Source organism: Vipera ursinii (genome assembly GCF_947247035.1).
Source record: "Vipera ursinii genome assembly, chromosome: 2".
In the NCBI taxonomy this organism is placed as follows: Eukaryota; Metazoa; Chordata; class Lepidosauria; order Squamata; family Viperidae; genus Vipera; species Vipera ursinii.
The window spans coordinates 291,661,753-291,682,174 of NC_139513.1; the positions used below are offsets into that span (position 1 = coordinate 291,661,753).

General features: G+C 45.7%; 1 protein-coding gene and 1 pseudogene across 2 annotated transcripts in view; both read right to left on the reverse strand.

Moving 5' to 3' along the window:
• Nucleotides 1–19,989, reverse strand: part of LOC310635676 (ribonuclease P protein subunit p25-like protein) — a 69,754-nt pseudogene extending 49,765 nt beyond the window's left edge. Inside the window, exons 1-3 of the transcript XR_014494481.1 lie at nt 19,819–19,989; nt 19,334–19,504; nt 14,885–15,000 (exon numbers count right to left, since the gene is read on the reverse strand). The product of XR_014494481.1 is annotated as a ribonuclease P protein subunit p25-like protein (transcript). The remainder of the gene's footprint in view (nt 1–14,884; nt 15,001–19,333; nt 19,505–19,818) is intronic.
• The window catches only part of LOC310635679 (uncharacterized protein), a 109,963-nt gene that overhangs the window by 49,765 nt on the left and 39,776 nt on the right, over nt 1–20,422 (reverse strand). The gene's annotated exons all lie outside the window — the stretch shown is intronic.

A 20,422-nucleotide genomic window follows, 5' to 3' on the forward strand; every position in this document is an offset into this window, starting at 1 on the left:
TGGCCTTTATAAATGCAATTGAAACATAAGCCAATTAGAAAAGATGTTATACGATGATGTTATTGTTATTTGTACAAACCCAAGAAAAATGTTTATATTTAACCTTGTATGCATTGAAAGTATTGGATTTGTTTGATGTTGACAAAAGGGAGAATACTACTGGAAGAAGAAAAGATCAAGGAAAAATATCATTAATATATTATGGAATTTTAGAAATTAATTATTATTGATTGTTTTTAAATATACGAACCCAGACAACATGCTGTTTGCTAAGCAATAAAAGATTGTTATTGTTAAAAATCAATAAAATATGTTAAAAAAAGAAGAGGGGGGTCAACCTACTCTCCAAGGCAGGGCAAGAAGCAACAGATGGAAACTAATGAAGCAGAGAAGCAACCTGGAATTAAGGAGAAACTTCCTAACAGAGTTAGAACAACTAACCAGTGGAACAACCTGCCTCCAGAAGCGGTGAATGCTCCAACACTGAAAGTTTTTAAGAAGAGACCGGACAACCATTTGTCTGAAATGGAATAGGTCTCCTGCCTGAGCAGGGGGTTGGACTAGATGACCTCCAAGGTCCCTTCCAGCTCTATTCTGATTTTCTAAGATGATAAACTACAGATGATAAATGTATAGACATGAGGGTGGAGCATCATGAATTCTAGCAAGTAGGTGAGGGCTTTTCTATGTGACAATTTCCAGGAAGAGGATGATGAGGGACTTTTGAGATGGGGCTGGCATAGTGCTGTGTGGTGACCTTTATGATGCGCTCAGAACGCATCATACAAAGACCCTGTTTATATTTAAACCCAGCCCAGGACTTTAGCTATCTGGATATTTTTTTTCCAGTATGGAGCTGGCAGCTCCATGTTTTGGCATTTTAGCTCTTCAGAAATTGATTATACTTCTCGGCAAAAATGCCCCTTTGATCTTAGTTTTCTTTATTATCTGGAAAATCTTGAAAACTTTCACAGTGTGGCGTGTGGCTTTTGAGCTGATCCAAAGCAGCTTGAAATTCCTCTTGGACCCTCGTAAATGGTTTCCCAAGGCAGAATCTGTAAGTTTTTGAGACATCTGTGCCATAGGGAAGAAGTCATAGGGAGAAAAATGTGACTTTTCTTAATAAGATGAATTCAAGGCCTGAGTCTTACGTCTGTAGTTGAATATGCTGAAGAAACCTGGTGTATAACAGACTAACAGACTTGGAAGGGACCTTGGAGGTCATCTAGTCCAACCCCCTGGTCAGGCAGGAGACCCTATACATTGCAGACAAGTGGCTGTCCAGTCTCTTCTTAAAAACGTCCAAATCTTGGAGAGCATTCACAACTTCTGGAGGCAAGCTGTTCCACAGGTTAATTGTTCTAACAGTCAGGAAATTTCTTCTTAGTTCCAGGTTGCTTCTCTCCTTGATGAGTTTCCCATCCGTTGCCTCTTCTTCTGCCTCTGGGTGCTTTGGAGAAGAGGTTGACACCCCACCCTATTCTTTGTGGCGGCCCCTCAAATATTGGAACAGGGCTTTTCAACCAGTGGTACGGGTACCACCTGTGGTACACTGGCACCTGGCAGGTGGTACGCGACCATCCTAGAAAAGTAGTGGGGGAGGGGAATGAGCTGAACCAGTGGCAGCACCGCACAAGCCTGAGCAAAACATGGCTGGAGCTGCAGGGCTGTCAGGGCTCAGCGGAAGCACCAGGATCAGCACCAGGCTCCAGCTGGAGCTCGGCGCTGATCCCGGTGCTTCTGAGCCCAGAAGAAGCGCCGATCAGCTGGAATGTTGCAGCATCTCCAGGGTCTTGTGATTTACATTCAGAGGCTTGGCAACTGATTCATATTTATGACGGTCACAGTATCCCAGGGTCATGTGAAGTGACCAAAACCTGCTGCAACCACCCAGCAGAGGGGGGAAATAAAAACCAAACAGCCCCCCACCCCCACTGCCAATCCTCAACAGAAATGCTCACAACAATGAAAACCTCGGACAGGAGGAAGAGCGCCACTGGGTGGGCAGGCAGGTGTCTTGCTTGGTTGTGGCTTGGGGGGCACTTTTTCAGTGCCATTGTAACTTCAAACAGTCACTAAGTGAACTGTTGTAAGTCAAGGCCTACCTGTACTTCATCACTTTTTTCCTTTTTTGTCATCAAGTTTTTGACACCTTGCTAGGCGATTGGTGGTACTCGGATGTTGCCATATCCTAAAAGTGGTACAATGGGTGAAAAGGTTGAAAAGCCCTGAGTTAGAACATTGGGTGTTTCCTTTGCTGTCCTTTCATGACCCAGCATTCAGAGGCCTGCAAGTGACCAGAGAGAGAGTGGGAATCTGGACACATTCACTGTCCCCTAAGTCCTGGTCATCACTTGGAGAAAAGATTTTCTTTTGTCTCTTTGCAGGTTCAGCAGAAAAGTGAGGCCAGCCTGCAGGAAACTAAAACCATCGGAAAAGGTTTTAAGTTTTTCCAAGCATTTAACCCACCAGTTTGTTGCAGTACTTTTTCTGTCTGTCTGTCTGTCTGTCTGTCTGTCTGTCTGTCTGTCTGTCTATCTATCTATTCATCATCTTTCTCTCCATCCCTCTATCTCTCCATCTCTGTCTGTCTGTCTATCTATCTATCTATCTATCTATCTATCTATCTATCTATCTATCTATCTATCTATCCATCATCTTTCCATCCCTCTATCTCTCCAGCTCTGTCTATGTATGTATGTATGTATGTATGTATGTATGTATGTATGTATGTATCTATCTATCTATCTATCTATCTATCTATCTATCTATCTATCTATCCATCCATCATCTTTCTCTCCATCCCTCTATCTCTCCATCTCTGTCTGTCTGTCTGTCTGTCTATCTATCTATCTATCTATCTATCTATCTATCTATCTATCTATCTATCTATCTATCTATATCTATCCATCATCTTTCCATCCCTTTATCTCTCCATCTCTCTCTGTCTATCTATCCATCATCTTTATCTTCATCCCTCTATCTCTCCATCTCTGTTTGTCTGTCTGTCTGTCTATCATCTATCTATCTATCATCTATCTATCTATCTATCTATCTATCTATCTATCTATCTATCTATCTATCTATCTATATCATCTCCCTATTTCTTTATCTCTCTATCTCCCTAGCTAGCTATCATCTTCTCCCTCTCTCTGTCTCTTTCTTCTGTTCCCTTGTGTCCGCTTCTGGGCAAGGCCCTGTAGTTTTCTTGCCAAGGTTTTTCATAAGTGGTTTGCTATTCCCTGCTTCCAAGGGCTGAGAGGAAGTGGCTAGCCCAAGGCCACTCATCTGGCTTTGTGCCCCAGGCAGCATTAGAACTCAGGATCCCAGATTCCGGATTCTAGCCTGATGCTATCATCATGACACCTAACTGTCTCCCAAAAATATGGATCACTTCACCAATGAGCTTGTCATCCTTGCCAAGGGCGATCCTCTCTGTTTCATTCCAATTTTGCTTTTCTCTAACAATGCTACCCAGGACAGCTTACCTTGTATTAATCAAGGCATATCCATCAAAAGTAATCAACAGCACCTTACTCCAGGACTAACTATTTAAAATGAACGAAAGGCACTATTTAACTTAAAACAAAGGCAGTAGAACTGGGCATACAACGACTCCTCAAGTTATAACCATAATCAAAACTGCGATTATGGCCGTAAGTCATTGTGCTTGTAAGTCAAGGCATCACAAGACTGGATACGCTTTTTTAACATTTTATGCGGCGGTTGTTAAGTGACTGCTGTGTTTGTTAAGCAGAGTCCGCAATTTTAAGTGAATTAGTTTTCCTCAATGTGGAAGTCAGATTCACTTGACAACCGTATGACCAACTTTACAATTGCAGTGCTTCATTTAACAACTGTAGCAAGAAAGCTTGTCAAAATGGGGCAAAAATCACCCAACCAATGTCTTTCTTAGCAACAGAAATTTTGGACACAACCGTAGTCGTAACTTGAGGACTACCTGTAATCAGCGTAAGAGTTTGGCTCCCAGAGTCATGGATGCCAGAGGTTTTCGAGAAAAGATGGGACAACCATTTGTTCAGGATGGTATAAGGTCTCCTGCCTTGAGCAGGGGGTTGGACTAGATGACCTCAAAGGTCCCTCCGAGTCCTAAGATTCCTTGATTCAGCTGAAACATTCACCCCCTGTCCTCTTAGAGAAATAGCTTGCAAGCCGCCCTCTTCAACCGAGCATGGAACAGAATAACAGAGTTGGAAGACATCCTGGAGGTCTTCTAGCCCAACCTCCTGCTCAAGTAGTAGACCCTACTTCATCCTGGACAAATAGTTGTCCAATCTCTTCTTAAAAACTTCCAGTAATGGAGCACCCACAGGTTCTGGAGGCAAGCCATTATACTGATTAATTAATAGAGCTGGAAGGAAACTTGGAGGTCTTCTAGTCCAACCTCCTGCTCACGCAGGAGACCATATCCCATTCTGAACAATTGGCTGTGTCCTTAAAAGCCTCCAGTGATGGAGCATCCACAACTTCTGAAGGCCAGCTGTTCCACTGATTAATTGTTCCAACTGTCAGGAAATCCCTCCTTAGATCTAGGTCAGGGGTAGGCAACCTCGGCTCTTTTATGACTCATGGACTTCAACTCCCAGAATTCCTGAGTGAGCATAGTTGAAGTTGAAGTCCATGAGTCATAAAAGAGCCGAGGTTGCCTACCCCTGACCTAGGTTGTGTCATGTAGCACCACCTGGGCCCCTTAGCCGTTTTACCTTTAGATGGGACAGGCAAAGATGTTCCCCAAAGAGGTCCAATGTTGGGACAATTCTTCTCTGCAGGGACCACAGAAGACAGTGTTGCAGCAGGGAAGAAGGCCTCGAAATGGAGCCTCCAGGATCGAAAGACCCAGGGCAGTTTCCTTGGGGAGCTGGATGTTTACACGGAGGACCTCTCGAGCTTGTCCTCCAGCACATATGAGACCTCCTCCATCAGTAGCTGGACAGATTCTTCTGGCCCCTCTACCATCATCTTCAGCAGACTGAGGAGCTGCAGGTCCCTTAAGAAGAGAGTCCAGCTGAAGCTTTGGCAGCTGCCCAGGAGGGTCCAAGAGGGTCTCAGGCAAATGAGGCCACTTCCTCTGCCCAAGAGGGAAACGTCTCCAATACAGAAACAGGGCAAGAAGGCCAAAAGATCAGTGGTGACAGGTCCACCATTGCCCCAGAGATCATTGGCTGTACTTCAGATGAAGATGAAATTCCACCTGGCTAAGAAGTGTGTCGAAATACAAGCAGAGGTGTTTCCAGATGTGGCCCTTCGCTCCTGGAGACTCTTGGCGCGTTTGACCGCCCAACCTCTGCCCAAGCTGGTATCTCATGCGGACAAACCCTTGCAAACTCGCCTGGTCTTCCTCCCCTTTGAGCTCCCCCAGGAGGCTAAGAAGATGGAGATGGTTGTACAGAAATGGCGCCTGAGTTCCTGTTGGGATTTGGGAAAGTGCTACGTAGAGTCCCTGGTTGCCATGGCCCCTCCTCCATTTTCCTCCAAGCCCTTCCCATGCAGAAGGGAAGCTTCTGAATTCTCGGGGGCGCAGACCCCCTTTCTCCCGCAGCGGGGGCGAGAAACCTTGGAAGCCCACGTGAGAAAAAAGAGACTGCAGCATGAGTGGGGTCTCCCGAGTGTGATCAGGAGATCTCTGAAGGCTTTCCTGCCGAGCACGCCCCCACGTTCTTCCGTCCTCTACAAGACCAGTAGCCGCGTCAAAACTCTGCCACGGAAACTTACCTTTCTTCCCGAGGACACTTGCATCATCCTGGAGTTCCATCTTCAGAGGATGAAGCTCCAGCTGAGGTGGGACTTGCCTAGAAGAGTCCTCAAAACCTGTCGACGGCTGTTGCCGGATGTTCTTTATAAAGAGAAGAGAGTGGCAGTAAAGCCCTTTTCTCAGCAGCCCAGATTGGGGATAGGAACACCACCAGGGCACCTTGTAAGGCCCAAGAAGAAAGAGGAGAAAATTAGGAAAAATCAGGGTCTTCCGTTATGTCCAGCTCAGCCACTCCTCCTGTTAAAAATGAAAGTCTTGAAGAAACTGCAGGTCCACCTGACGAAGAAACATTTGGAGGTGCGCTTGGAAAGCTTTCCTGCTGCCCCACAAATCTGGAAATCTTGGTGGTCTCAAAGACAACCTCTCCCCAAGCTTATCCTTCCTGGTCTCAGGACCCCCCAAACTCGTAGCCCCTGCCTCTCCTTTGACTTGTCAGCCATGGGTCAGATCGAAGTAACTTTGCAACGGGGTCGCTTGGTGTCCCTCTGGGGCCTGGGGCTAACGTATGTGGAGACATTGGCAGCTATGTGTCCTGGAGGACCTTTGTCTTCAGTCAGGTTCAAAGAGATTCCCATTGAGTTTTCAGAAGTAAAGTCTCTGTTTTTCAAAAATGCGGCCAGAGAAAACTTAGAAATGCATGTTAAGAAGAAGAGACTACAACATGAGTGGGGATATTCTACCCTGGTCCAGAGATCCCTTAGAAGCTTAATTGGAGAACCACCCAAGTGGCATCGCGATCTTCCAAAGGCGGTGACTCAGATTTCCTTGCTTCATCTAGAGTTGCATTTCCTTTCTGAGAAAGTCAAACAAAACCTGGAGCTCCACATTCAACGGCTAAAGTTACAGCAAAAGTGGGGCATCCCTCAGAAAGTCCATCAGTTTGTAAAGTTTTTTCACTCACTACTTCCAGAGGAGAAACCTCAAGCCACATTTGGAGAAACTCAGGTGGAGAGTGGAAGGTGGGAAGAAACCAACATTCTCCTCCCAAATAACACGGGATGTCTAGAAGATCTGCTTAGATATACTCTGGAGACTCACCTCAAGAAAAAATCTCTGGAGATTAAGTTCCAGTTAATAAGATATAAGAAGTTTTCTGGCCCCATCGAACATGCTTTTCTTCCTAAATGTTCCCTTGTGTCCTCAGAAATCAAACCCAGGCCATCTTGCTTGTATTTTCTGGAACAGGACATTGTGGAAAAGATGAACTTGAACATTAAATGCAAACAATTAATGCATCTTTGGGGTCTTCCCAGTATCTACACTAAATCCTTAAACAAGATGTTTGGCAATGTTATTGTAGGAAGCCCACCACTAGAGATGTCCAAGCTCAGGAGGTGGACTCTGGTGAAGAATGTTGGCCAGGAGAGTCAAACAGCCAATGCAATGGATTCCAGAACAAAAGAACTGAGATTCTCAAGGACAGGTCCATGTTTTGTCCAAACAGAGATTTTGGACCTTCTGGAGATGCACGTTCGGCGCAAGAAGTTACAGCATGAATGGGGATTACCATCCATGGTTCAAAAATCTCTTCAGGCCTTTGCTGCACTCCCTTTAGAACCAGAACGGCTCCTGGAGGGACTTGGCATTGCCATCACCGCTTCGTGGGGTGTATTAAAAGTGACAATTAAAATAACCAACAGCTTGTTTTTCTTGGATCTTGTGACGCAGAAACTACTGGAGGCTCACATGAAGAACCGAACTGCAGTCCATCGATGGGGTCTTCCCAAGCGTGTCCAGGAGTCACTGAAAATGTTTCTGCCCCCTGCTTCTCGTTCCCAGGTTGAGGGCGACCAGGGTCAAGCCGAAACCCCATGGCATGCCTACAACCAACTCTTCCAGACTGCCTCAAAGCCATGGAACAAAGCAGAAGACATACATCATGTAACCACAGTCAAGAGGGCTCTCCCCAAAGGTGATCTTCTAGGAGAAAGATCCCCAGGAAAAATCTCAAGGTCTGGGAGAGAAAAGATGGCACTTGATGAAGAGACCACCCCGATGTCCCTTAAACAGGAAGACCTGGAATTTATGGGATTACATGTACAATACAAGAGGATCCAGCATGAGTGGGGATTACCTGCTCTTGTACACAAATCTCTACAGGCTTTTGCACCAGTCCCACCTGAGCCTCAGAAGAGGTCCTTCAGAGGTCCAGGTCTACAGAGATTGGGAGATGGAAGAAAAACACACAGGGGGGTACAAGTGCCATCGTCTCTGAGTAAAGTACTGGTCCCTCCCCATTGTTTGCATTTTTTTAGTCAAGATGCAAAAGATCACCTGGAGTCCCATGTGAGGAGTTGGATCAGGGAACATAAATGGGGCCTTCCTCAACTGATCCAAGATTCGTTGAGAGCAATGGTTCCTCCTCCACAGGTCTCTGATGAAAAACCCCACTGTGAACGTCATTTGAGATTCCCACTGCAAGAGGGAGCTCATGCTTCCCATTCCAGAAGAAAAGGATCACCATGGTGGACTTTATCCTGGAAAGAAGCCACCATGAAGCCTATGAAGAACATCCACCAGAGGAAACCAGATGCAAGAACTAGTTCCAGCTTTCCAGTGGCTGCCATCAGATCCCCGGAGGTGAGGCTGCTTTTCTACATCCATACGTCCTGGGATCTTTTGGAGTTTCATGTCACCCACAAGAAGATCCAGCACGCTTGGGGACTGCCATCTGCTATCTTGAAATCTCTGTGCATCTTTGCTCCTTTTCCACTTGGCCTACAGAAGCACACCAGAAAGAGAACTCAGAGGAGTCCAAGAGACAAGGCAGATTTGGAAATGAAGGCCCAGCAGCTTTGGTTCCTCAACACAAATACACAGGAACATCTGGAGACCAGTGTGAGGACCATGGTCATAAAGCATAAGTGGGAGATTCCAAAACGGATTCAACATTCATTTCATCCATTCCTGCCTTCTCTCCCCTCTTCCCAGGTTCCAGCACAGCCTCACTGGCCTTGCAGGTATAGACCATTTCAAGACACATCATCTGCTCCCCGAATTTCAGTGCCATTGCAAAAGGCAAAGCACCATTTGGGGGCGATGAAGATACCTCCCAAAGCATTACAGGTTAAGACAGGGGGGACTACTGAAGCAACAAGGTTCTTATGTCCCAAAATAGTGCTCTCTTTCCTCCCCATTGAGGAAAGGGACCTCCTGGAATTCCATATCCAACGAAAGAAAATCCAGCATGCATGGGGCTTACCATCGATGGTGGTTAGATCTCTCCATGTCTTTGCCCCATATCTTCTTCAATCAGAGAGGACTACTGGGAAAATCACATCTAGGAAACCAAGAAGGGAAAAAATAGATGTGCAGATCCTTAGTCAAGACCTTGTTTTCCTCAGCATTGAGATGAAAGAACGCTTGGAGGCCCATCTGAGACATCGTACATCAGAGCACAGATGGGGTCTTCCAGAAAGGGTTCAGCGATCTCTGAGGTTGTTCTTGCCACCCAGATCTCCTTCTTGCTTTGAGATGACTGGATCCCAGCCTCTCTTGCCATATCCACCCATATCCACCTCTGTGCAGACTTCAAGGATTTCTAAGGGGACAGAAGATCCTCAAATCCTGCCACCTTCCTCTCCTTCTGCATACACCACCAGGAATTACATGCCCAGTGTTGAAAATATAGCCAGCTTCCGAAAAGTGAAGTTTGGAAGTGGAAGGACCACACCAAGGGTGAAGAACAAGATGCCTCTTCCAGGCTTTAAGGCAAAGATGGTTGCCCGGCAAAGCAAAGTTGGTTTTCAGAGGACAGCCAAAGAGAGAGGCACTCTAGAAGGGCTGACTCCTCCTCTGAAACCTTCAGTTCCTAGAAGGGAACTGAAAAAGTCTCGTAAGAGGTGTCTTTCCTGTCATTCATCAGCCTCAATCTCCTCATCAAAGTCTGATAGACAACCAAAATGGCCAGAGAAAAAGAAGAAAAAGAAGGAAGTCTTATGGAAGGGAGGGGAAGCTGTAGTAGGTGATTCCTCTCTACTAGCAGAAGACAACGAAGCCCAGGATTCTCCTTGGTCCTCAGGAGACAACATGAAAGAGTTGGAAGAGTCCTTAGGAGATAACATGGAAGAGTTGGAAGGGTCCTCAGGAGACAACATGAGTCATTCTTCTCTCCAAGAGCCAGAAGCTGTCAAGATGTATTACAGGCCGTGGGAGGCACATGTTCAACCATATCATGCTCCTATTTCTCAACAGGTCTCATATTTTTCCCCACACCATATTCATGTTCCCAATTCCTGCTACGAGGATGTTGTAGCCAGATGTTACAGGCAAATTAGGAGGGGGCATCATGCAACACAGAGCAGTAGGCTACAAAGGAGAGGAAGTAGGCTTACATGGAGAGAGTTCCTTGACCATTCTCTGGAAGAAGCAGCCAGGTGCCAAACATTTTTTAGAACCCAACTGCTGGACCATTGGTTCTCCGACTGCGAGAGATTCCTCTACCTGAAACATCCTTCATCCTCTAGAGGAAAGAAGAAGACCACAGAAGACCAAGATGTTCAATCTCCCAAGGAGAGTAGAAAGGGCCCCCATCAAAATCAAGACTTTGTAAGGACAGATGTTGAACTTCAGGTCCATCATGAAAGTTGTAGCTTGACCCTGAAGGCAGATAGTGAGGAAGAGGGGAGGATGGAGAGAGTCACCTTTTCCATCGCTAAGGAGCAGAGCCTTTTGTCCCTAAAGACCCTGTCCCAAGGCAGCACAGAATGTAAAGACATGAGGATAGATGACTGGGATCAAGGAAGAAGGCTGGAAGTGAAGTGGGAAGATCAGAACAAGGGAGCAGAAGAGTCCTTCAGAGAAGAGATGGGCAGCTGGACATGGGCTAATTCCTCAGTAGTGAGACAACCCCCTTTAGCTGAGGACTCTGCCCCTTCCTTGGTGGCCCTCTCAGAAGAAGCAGGAGTCATCATCAGTGATCAGCTTTGCAGCGGAGTAGCAGAAGTAGTTGTGGGATCACCTAAAGATCATGGTGTCCAAAAACCAGGTGAAATCTCAGAGGGTAAGGATGTGGTCATCTGGCAGAAAAGGCAGATTCCAGTAGACCTCATGCAAGCAGGAGCTGTGGGGCAGGCGAGTGGGGTCCAACGTCCTCTCCCTAGAGGGATGAGGCCTATCAGCTGTTCACCTGGAAGGCCCCCAAAAGCTGGGAAGAAGAAACAAGTGAAGGTAAGCTGGTCTTCCAAGGAAACACACCAAGAATGTCTTGTCATCAGAAGGCTGGCCTTTGACCCGAAGCTCAGCCAGACTTTGGAGGTTCCTAGGCAAGGAGCCAACAAGAGACCTCAAGAACAGAAGTCTTCGGATAGCGAAAAGATGACCATGTTGGGTAACATCCTAGAAAAGAAATTGAAGTTGCAACAGGGGCTGTTCATTTGGAGGCAGAGCCCCAGACAGAAGGAAGAGGAAGGAAGAGGCCCAAAGAGAGACAAAAGGGAAGGCACAGGAGGACAGGGAGGGAGATCAGCATCATCCACGTCTGTGGACAAGCAGAGCTCCACCCTCACCAGCATCCTGCAGGGGAAGCTCCATCTCTGCAGGAACATCATAAAAGGAAAGCTCTGCTTCTGGAAGAAAAGCCAGGAACTTTCCAAAACCAGGAGAACTGGGAAATATGGTGGGGTGCAGGGACAAAAATTGGAGACCGTTAAGTAAATTGGCTCTATTCTTCAGTACCTTTTCACCAATAAACCTTTATTTTTGGCAGTGTTGTGTTTAGGGTCTGCAGTGCCTGAAAGAACAAAGAATAAGGTTGGAAGGCACCTTGGAGGGACCTTGGAGGTCCTCTAACCTTCTGCTCAGGCAGGAGACCCTATCATTCTGGACAAATAGCTGTGTAGTTTCTTTTTGAAAGACTCCAGGGATGGAGCATCCAGAATGTCTGGAGGCAAGCTTTCCACTGATTAATTAACAGAAAAACAGAGCTGGAAGGGACCTTGGAGGTCTTCTAGTCTAACCTCCTGCTCAAGCAGAAGAACTCAAACTATTCCTACTAAATGGCTTTCCAATCTTTTCTTAAAAACCTCCAGGGATGGAGCACCCACTAACTTCTGAAGGCAAGCCTTTCCACTGAACAACAGAGTTGGAAGGGGCTTTGAACTTCCTCTAGTCCAGAGGCTCCCAACACCCAGGCCACGGCCCACTACCAGGCTGCGGCTTATTCGGAACTGAGCCATGTGAGCAGTGGGCTGGCATGCACATGCGCATGCAGCTCAACTCATGCAAACAGCAGGCTAGCGCACACTTGAAGTCAAGTTGAGCTGTGCACAAGCATCGGCCCATTGCTCGTATGGCCTGGTTCCTGTCTCCCCCACCCCTAGCCGTGCCACCAAGCCGCAAAGGTTGGGGACCGCTTGTCAACTGTCCAGTTGGCATTTCCAGAAAAAGAAACTCCTCAGACATGATTTTACCAAGAGTCTAATACTTTACTGAAATTTTACATTGGCGCAGAAGAAGCAAAACCAGCTCTTGATTTTCCAGCTCAAAGGCTTGCTTAGCTAAACAATAAATTCCCTCATCCCCACCCACCAGGTGTTCATATTGTCCAATAGTAACATTTGTTCTTATTATGGAAACAGTCCACTTCCCTGCTGAGCACCTGCATTAGTGACCTTGGCTCTCAGAAGCCTCGGTTGCCTAGAAACCACTCCTCCCAGTTCTGCATCCCATCCCACTGTAAAGCTATAAGCGAGGGTAAAAGGGCGAATCAGTCTTGACACTACTGCTGTAGTCCAATCCCCTGCTCAAGCAGAAGACCTTATACCATTCTGGGCAACTGGCTGTCCACTCTCTTCTTGAAAGCCTTGAGGGATGAAGCACCACAGACTGGTCACTCATGTGCTCCTCAAAGAGGAGGGGTCATTTTTTTTTACTGCTGGCTAAGTCCTCGATTTATGACCACAACTGGGTCCAGAACAATCCTGCAAGTCATGAGTAGGACCAATTTGGTTGCTGGTCAACATCCCAGTCCAGTTCAAAATGCTGGTCATTCCCCCCTGAAGCTCTTTATGCTTGTTGAAATAATTTTACAATTTAAGTAATTTTATTCATGCACTCCCTGTGAACTTCGTTAATCATATACGTGCCTGTAGCCAGAAGACAGTATATTAATAAAGGAGAATATTTGTAGCTCAGAGTCCTTGGTGCTCTCCAAGCTTGGTTGTTTTCTTGCAGACATTTCAGGACCCAACTAGGTAACATAATCAGTGCTAGAAGGGAGGAGGAGGAATAGGAGGAGGAGGAATGTGGGGTCTTTGGTACTCTGAAATGGGTTGTTTTCTTGCAGACATTTCAGGACCCAACTAGTTAACATCATCAGTCCTAGTAGTCCTAGTCTGGGTTGTGAAACATCTGCAAGAAAACAACCAAGCTCAGAGAATACTGTCTCCTCAGAAACTAAATTGCAAAGACAATATAAGGTTGCAAATACTCTTCAACTAGTTTTAGCCGATAATTGACAGCCAGGCTGAAGTTGATTAAATCAAGCAAATAATAGCAAACAGGGAAAATCCCTTATAATACAAACTTCCCTGAGCATATAGATGTGGCATTCCAGAATCAGCACATAGACACCTGCCAAAGAAAAGATCTACACACTCAGCAAAATAAGATAAGGCCATCCCTACTGGAACTGCATGTCCACCAAATTAAACATTACAAAGGGCATATTCGCGCACACCTCACAATGGACCATCTTTCTTATAAGTATTACCAGCCTGTATATCCAAAATTGTAGCTACTCCAAGGGCTGTTTCTATGCTCTTGAAAAACAGAACAACAGAATTGGAAAGGACCTTGGGGGTCTTCTAGTCCAATCCCCTACTCAAGCAGGAAACCCTATACCAGTGGTGGCGAACCTATGGCACGGTTGCCAGAGGCGGCACTCGGAGCCCTCTCTGTGAGCATGCGCACCTCGCTCTTTGGCTAAGTTTTTGCAGGAAAAAGCCATTTCTCAAGCCCCTTCCTAGCCAAAACAAGCCTCTGGAGCAAGCACACTGCTTTTAGCTTTGAATTATATCAAATCTGACACCAGAAACAGATTAACAAATGACCTGAGTGCTGCACGTGTTGCTCTCAAACTTACAAAGTATAAGCCAAGGTTAGACAAATTATCAGCATGCATACAACAGCAAAAATCACATTAATTGTTCAAAAGCATGCCAAAGGCAAACTTTTACCTTTCAGTAAAAAGTTGTTTGAATCAAAAGCTTTGTTATTGTGTTTTTTCTTTTAAGACAAAAGATGTTAATGTATGAGTTGTTTTTTTATAAACGAAAACCTCAGTATTCAGATTAAATTGCCGTGTTGGCATTTTGCAATAAATAAGTGGGTTTTGGGTTGCAGTTTGGGCACTCGGTCTCTAAAAGGTTCGCCATCACTGCCCTATACTATTCAGGACAAATGGCTGCCCAATCTTTTCTTGAAAACCTCCAGTGGTGGAGTAACCAGAACTTCTGGAGGCAAGTCGTTCCACTGATTAATTGTTCTCACTGTCAAGAAATTCCTCTTTAGTTCTAGGTTGAATCTCTCCTTGATTGGTTTCCATCCCTTGGTTTTGTGTTGCCTTCTGGTGTGTTGGGGAATAGGTTGAACCCCTCATGTTTGTGGCAACCTCTCAAACACTGGAATACTGCTATCATGTTGCTGCAGGTCCTTCTTTTCATTAAACTAGGCATACCCAATTCCCACAACTTTTTCTTCATATGTTTTAACTTTAGGCCTCCAGTCATCTTTGTTGAATATACTACTTCTTCTTCAAGCAGTGACTCCGGTGTCATTCTTATGCAAATACTGGCTCAAACCGGAGCAGGATATTCTTCTGACATGCTAGTTGGGGATTATGGAAGGGATGGATCCCTGAAGGGGATCCCAGTTGAAAAGATCTTCGACATGGCCAAGTCCCACTTGCTCTAAGTCCAGAGGGCTACCATAAGCCTCATAGCCAGGCATGTGAATCAGATGTATGACTGCGATGCAACAGGTAATGCAAAAGCTGAGCTGAGCTGAGCTGGCCTTTGAAGGTTTCCAGATCTACTACCCATCGCACCAACCTTCCAATCCTTGAGGGGCCCAAGGAAAGCAGGTGTGAACTCCACCTTTACTCTTCATCACCTGGGAAGCGGGGAAAATCCGGAGGATAGTAGGAAGTCAGAACTAAGCCAGGATTCTTCTCACAAACTGCCTTCAATTTCCACTTCGTGTTTTGGTTTAACGATTTCATGGTAAGTCTGGAAGGAGGAGAAACAAAGCAAAGCATCAGAATTGGGACACTCTCAAGAACACCAATTGGCTTGCAAATCTCTGGGATAGTACTCATCCTCTTCGCGACCTGTTTTCCTTGTTACCTTCTAGGAGGAGACTTTGTGGTATCCGTAGCAGAACATCCAGATTCAGCCATAGTTTCATTCCGTACAGCATTAACCTTGTGAACTTTTAAGCTTTCTCCTTCCGTTATATATTCAAGATGGACAGTATTTAATATTTTATTGTTCTGTATATGTAGGGGTGTAGGTCTATACATATGTTGTATATAGTATGGTTTAGGTGTGTGTCATGTATGTGTTTGACTTTGAGAGCGGGCAACTAAATTTCATTTTTTATGTGTGCCGTTATGCCCACAGTAAAAAAAATGACAATAAAGGTTATCTTATGTATTCTGCTGAGAGATATGTCGAAAGAGGTCAGCCTTTTGAGCAAATTCTGGCGTAAATTCATGAGCCACATGGCCTTGTTTTGGAAGCTGATATGGGTGTTGCCCACCGGCCAGGTGGTTGGGAGACCTCCTGACAAAACATTATGCAGCGATTAAATCATCTTTATTTTTCATAGCATCTTTTGGCAGACTGGAAAATTCAACAAATCTGGGCTGGAAGATGAGAGTCAACTTAAGATGGCAAGGATGTCACCTCTGTTCCCACTCAAAGCTCAAAGGACTTTATTTTGATCGTTGACCAAGATCCACTCAAAAAAAGAAAATAAAAGAAAGACAAGCTAAATGTACCATTCCCAATGATAACAGAGTTGGAAGGGACCTTGGGAGCCCCTTCCAGCTCTATTATTTTTTAAAATTATTTATTATTTATCTTATGGATAGCAATATTCCAATATTTGAGGGGCCGCTACAAAGACGAGGGTGTGTGTGTGTGTCAAACTATTTTCCCAGGTCCCTGGACAAACTGTACACTTACATCAACTTTTGAAGCTTGCAGCGCCTTTGTATCAACTTCTGGCACAGCTGCCTAATTCCTTTATCTCCCAGGCTGTTATCACCCAGGTTCAGCTCCAAGAGGGTCTGGCTAGTCTCCAAAACAGAGGCCAGGTTTTCACAGGCAAGGGCTGTCATGACACAGGAGTGTAAACTGCAATAGAAGACAAGGACACCTGTGACCCCATCATGCTTGGGAGATCAGAAAAGCCTTCCTCGCTACAGATAGTCCTTGACTTACAACAGCTCATTTAGTGACCGTTCAAAGTTACAATGGCACTGAAAACAGTGACTTAGGACCTTTTTTTCACACTTAAGACCATTGCAACATCCCCATGGTCACGTGAACAAAATACGGATGCTTGGCAACCGGTTCATACTTAGGACAATTGCAATGTCTGGGGTCATGTGATCCCCTTTTGTGACCTTTTGACAAGCAAAGTCCATGGGGAAGCAAGATTCGCTTAACCACCATGTTCCTAACTTAACAACTGCCGTGATTTGCTTAACAAATAATGCAAGAGAAGTCGTAAAATCAGGCAAAATTCACTTAACAAATGTCTCACTTAGCAACAGAAATTTTGTTGTCATAAGTCGTGGACTGCCTGTTCTGGTTCTCAACCTACAAACATTTGTTCAGCGACGGACCCAAGTTAGGATGGCGCTGAATGGATGGTGGTTAGGAGTGGCCCTCAGAGTTCCAGCCATTCCAGAAACCCAGATTGTGATCTTAGTCAAGCTATTCTCCAAAGCACCTGAAGGCAGGACAAGGAGCAACGGATGGAAACTTATCAAGGAGAGAAGCAGCCTGGAACTAAAGAGAAATATCCTGACAGAACAATTAACCAGTGGAATGGCTTGCCACCAGAAGTTGTGGTTGCTCCATCACTGGAGGTTTTCAAGAAGAGATTGGATAACCATGTTGCTTAAAATGTAAATTATCACAGCCTTTTTCTCATTTTCTTCTTGTGATAACACGGGAGCACAAATATCTGACAGTGGTTTGTTCAAAGAATTGTGGTGTAATATATAACATGAAACAACAATATTCAGGGAGCAAACAGAATACAAGATAGTTATCCAGGGGTGGACAACCTTGGCTTTTTTATGACACATGGACTTCAACTCCCAGAATTCCTGAGCCAGCTATGCTGAGGGGAAAGGGAAAGGTTTCCAAGCTGAGCCATGCTGGCTCAGGAATTCTGGGAGTTGAAGTCCATGAGTCATAAAAGAGCCAAGGTGGCCTAACTCCTGTTATATACAAACTGTTCAAGATTCCAACTGCAATTCTCCTCAGACACAGTCTCTTAAAGGGATACTACCCCCAAATACTCTGCTGACTCATTCTCTATATAACACTTCTGCTGGTCAGCTGCTAAATTATAATTACCTTGACAAGCCACTTGTCTGAAATGGTATAGAGCAGGGGTGTCAGACTAGCCACATCACACAATGTGTCGTGACGTATCGTGATCTTTTTTCCATTGCTGACAGTGGGGTGGGCACGGTTTCTGTATGATGAAACCGGCCCGCGGGCTGGCAGTTTGACACCCCTGGTATAGAGTTTCCTGCCTGAACAGGGGTTGGACTAGAAGACCTCCAAGGTCCCTTCCAAGTCTGTTATGAATTAATCAGTGGAAGGGCTTGCCTTCAGAAGTTGTGGGTGCTCCATCACTCGAAGCTTTCAAGAAGAGACTGGACAGTCATTTGTCTGGAATGGTATAAGATCTCCTGCTTGAGCAGTGGGTTGGAGTAGAAGACCTCCAAGGTCCCTTCCAACATTGTTATTCTGCTGAGTGCTTTGGCAATCAGCTTGTATTTATGGCTGGTTACCAAACACACCGTGATCGCATGATTGTTTTTTTTTGCCACTTTCCCCACTGTAAACAGAAAGAAGGGAATTGCTGGTGATATCTGAGGGCAAGGGTGCCTGTTTGGGTGTTTTCCTACTTCCGACTCATGCAAAGGTCTCCAAGAAGCACAACTGTGACATTCACACAACCAGCTACATGCTCTGTAGGATGGTTATTATAAGTCTAGTTGAGACAGCAGCGAAGGACCAAGGATGAAGGCATTGCCAGAGGGCGTGTGCAGGATGCAAATATTTTAAGCTGCCCAGAGTCATCTTGGACAGTGAGATGGGCAGCATATAAGTTTGATTAAAAATAGTTATTTAGTTTTGCTTCTCACCTTTATTAATTTTACAAATAAGGCAGTGAGCATATGCAACATACCTTCCTCCTCCTATTTTCCCAAAGTCATCCAGCTGGCTCTTGTGCCCAAGGCAGGACTAGAACTCGCCATCTCCTGGTGACTGGTCTAAAGTTACCCAGCTGCCTGTCATGCTTAAGGTGGGCTAGAAGTCTCAATCTCCTGCTGATTGGCCCAAAATCACCCAACCGGCTTTCATGGGTGTGGGAAGTCAGCCCCCCCCCTCGGAGAAGGAAATATTAAAAGGGCAGAAAAATATATTTCCTCAAAGGATCTTAAAGAGGCAGAAAAGAATGCCCAGTTTTTTTCTTAATAGCCTCAAGTCTCCCTCCCCCAAGCAGAAACCAGCTCTGTAGAAATGCAGGTGTAAGCCATTCAGGAAGGTTGGAGCTAGAAGATTAAGAAGACAAAGACACCTAAAATCTACATACCCCACCCAAACTCTAAGACAGGACATAATAGGATCAACTCACAGAGGCCAAAGGGACACAGGTCAAAATACATGACACAGGAAATGCAAAGCCTCAAAACAGGAACAGGAAACAACTCCAAACAAAAGGCTCCAGAGGGTATAAAAACCCACTCCCTACATGTGCTCACCCCTTTTTCTCTTTTCTGCCAGAGCCATCTTCCTGTCTGGCTCTCCTCTTCAATAAACTGCAACCTTCTTTCTAAAGCAGTCGCCATGTTGTTTATTCCCGGCTTGGACTGAACCACGTTGAAGACTTTTCCTTCAACATGGATAAGGTGGGACTCACTGTCTCCTGGCGATTGGCCCAAAGTCAGCCAGTGACTTTGCCATTTGCTCAGGGGATCCAACCAGGAGGCAAATCTTCCCCCAACCTTTTAATCTTCTAATAAATTTCTTTTCATTTTCAGAATTAAAATTCAGGATGCTTTTTTTTTCTTTTCATTTCCGTTTCTGCTCTGGAATGAACCTTTTCCTTCTGAAACAAGCTTGAGAAATTTCCTGGGAGAAGAATGTCCTGGTCACTTCCCTACTCCCTCTGCTGCTCTTGGTGGTGGCTGAAGGAGAAATTGGGGGTGGGGTGTAAACTGGCCTCCCCGTGCCCAGCTGCCAACCGGCTCCAAACGCTGTGGGGAAAACCAGGGGCTCAGATCAGGAAATCCCTCACCCCACTTACATGAGTCTCTGCAGCCCAGAAGAGGGGTGCTTCAGCCCTTGGCACAGCAGCTTTGCTCCCCCATCACCCAGGGGGTTCGCCCCCAGATTGAGCTCCAGAAGAGAATGTCTGGATTCCAGGACCTGTGAAAGGAGCTGGCAGATGGCGGCCGTGAGGTTGCAGGAGTACAGCCTGTAGGAGACAGAGAATGGGGGGGGGGAATTTGTACCGGGGTTATAGAATCATAGAATCCTAGGGCTTGAAGGGATCCTGGAGGTCTACTCCACCCTTTGCCCAAGTCCTTGTACCAGGGGTCTTCAAACTTGGCCCTTTCTTATTTTATTTATTTTTATTTATTTTAATTCCATTTATATCCCGCCCTTCTCCAAAGACTCAGGGCGGCTTACAAGCTTAGCCTGGCTGAGGAATTCTGGGAGTTGAAGTCCACAAGTCACAAAAGGGTCATGTTTGAAGACCCCCGCTTTATACCATCCCAGGTTGCTCACCTGAGACTTTGAAGTTGGCAGGTGGGCTGAAGAAGCCATTCACACAAGTAGGAGACCCCTGCCTCCTCCAGGGGATTCTCACCCAAGTCCAGACTGGTCAGCCTTGTGTTGGTCATTGCGATGGGTGTCAGGTCTTTGCAGGAAGTGGGGGAGAGGCCACAGTGGTTCAACCTGTGGAAATCAGGAGGCAAATAAACATAATTATGGAGGAAATTGGTAGACACACAATCTGCAGGCAGAACTAGAAGCAACAGATGGAAACTAATCAAGGAGAGAAGATAGTTAGAACTAAGGATAAACTTCCTAACAGTGAGAACAGTTAACTAGCGGAATGACTTACCACTAGAACAGTGATGGCAAACCTTTTAGAGACTGAGTGCCCAAACTGCAACCCAAAGCCCATTTATGTTATCGTCAGGTGCCGGGTGGGCGTGGCCCATTGGATGGGCGTGGCCCATTGGATGGGCGTGGCTGTGGTGGTAATGGCAGACTGGGTGGGACTAAAAAGTTCAGTCAATTCCAACTTTGCGAGATCTTTTTTTTCCCGCAAGAAGTTGAAATTGATTGATTGATTGACTGAACCTTTTTTTTTTGCACACGGCAG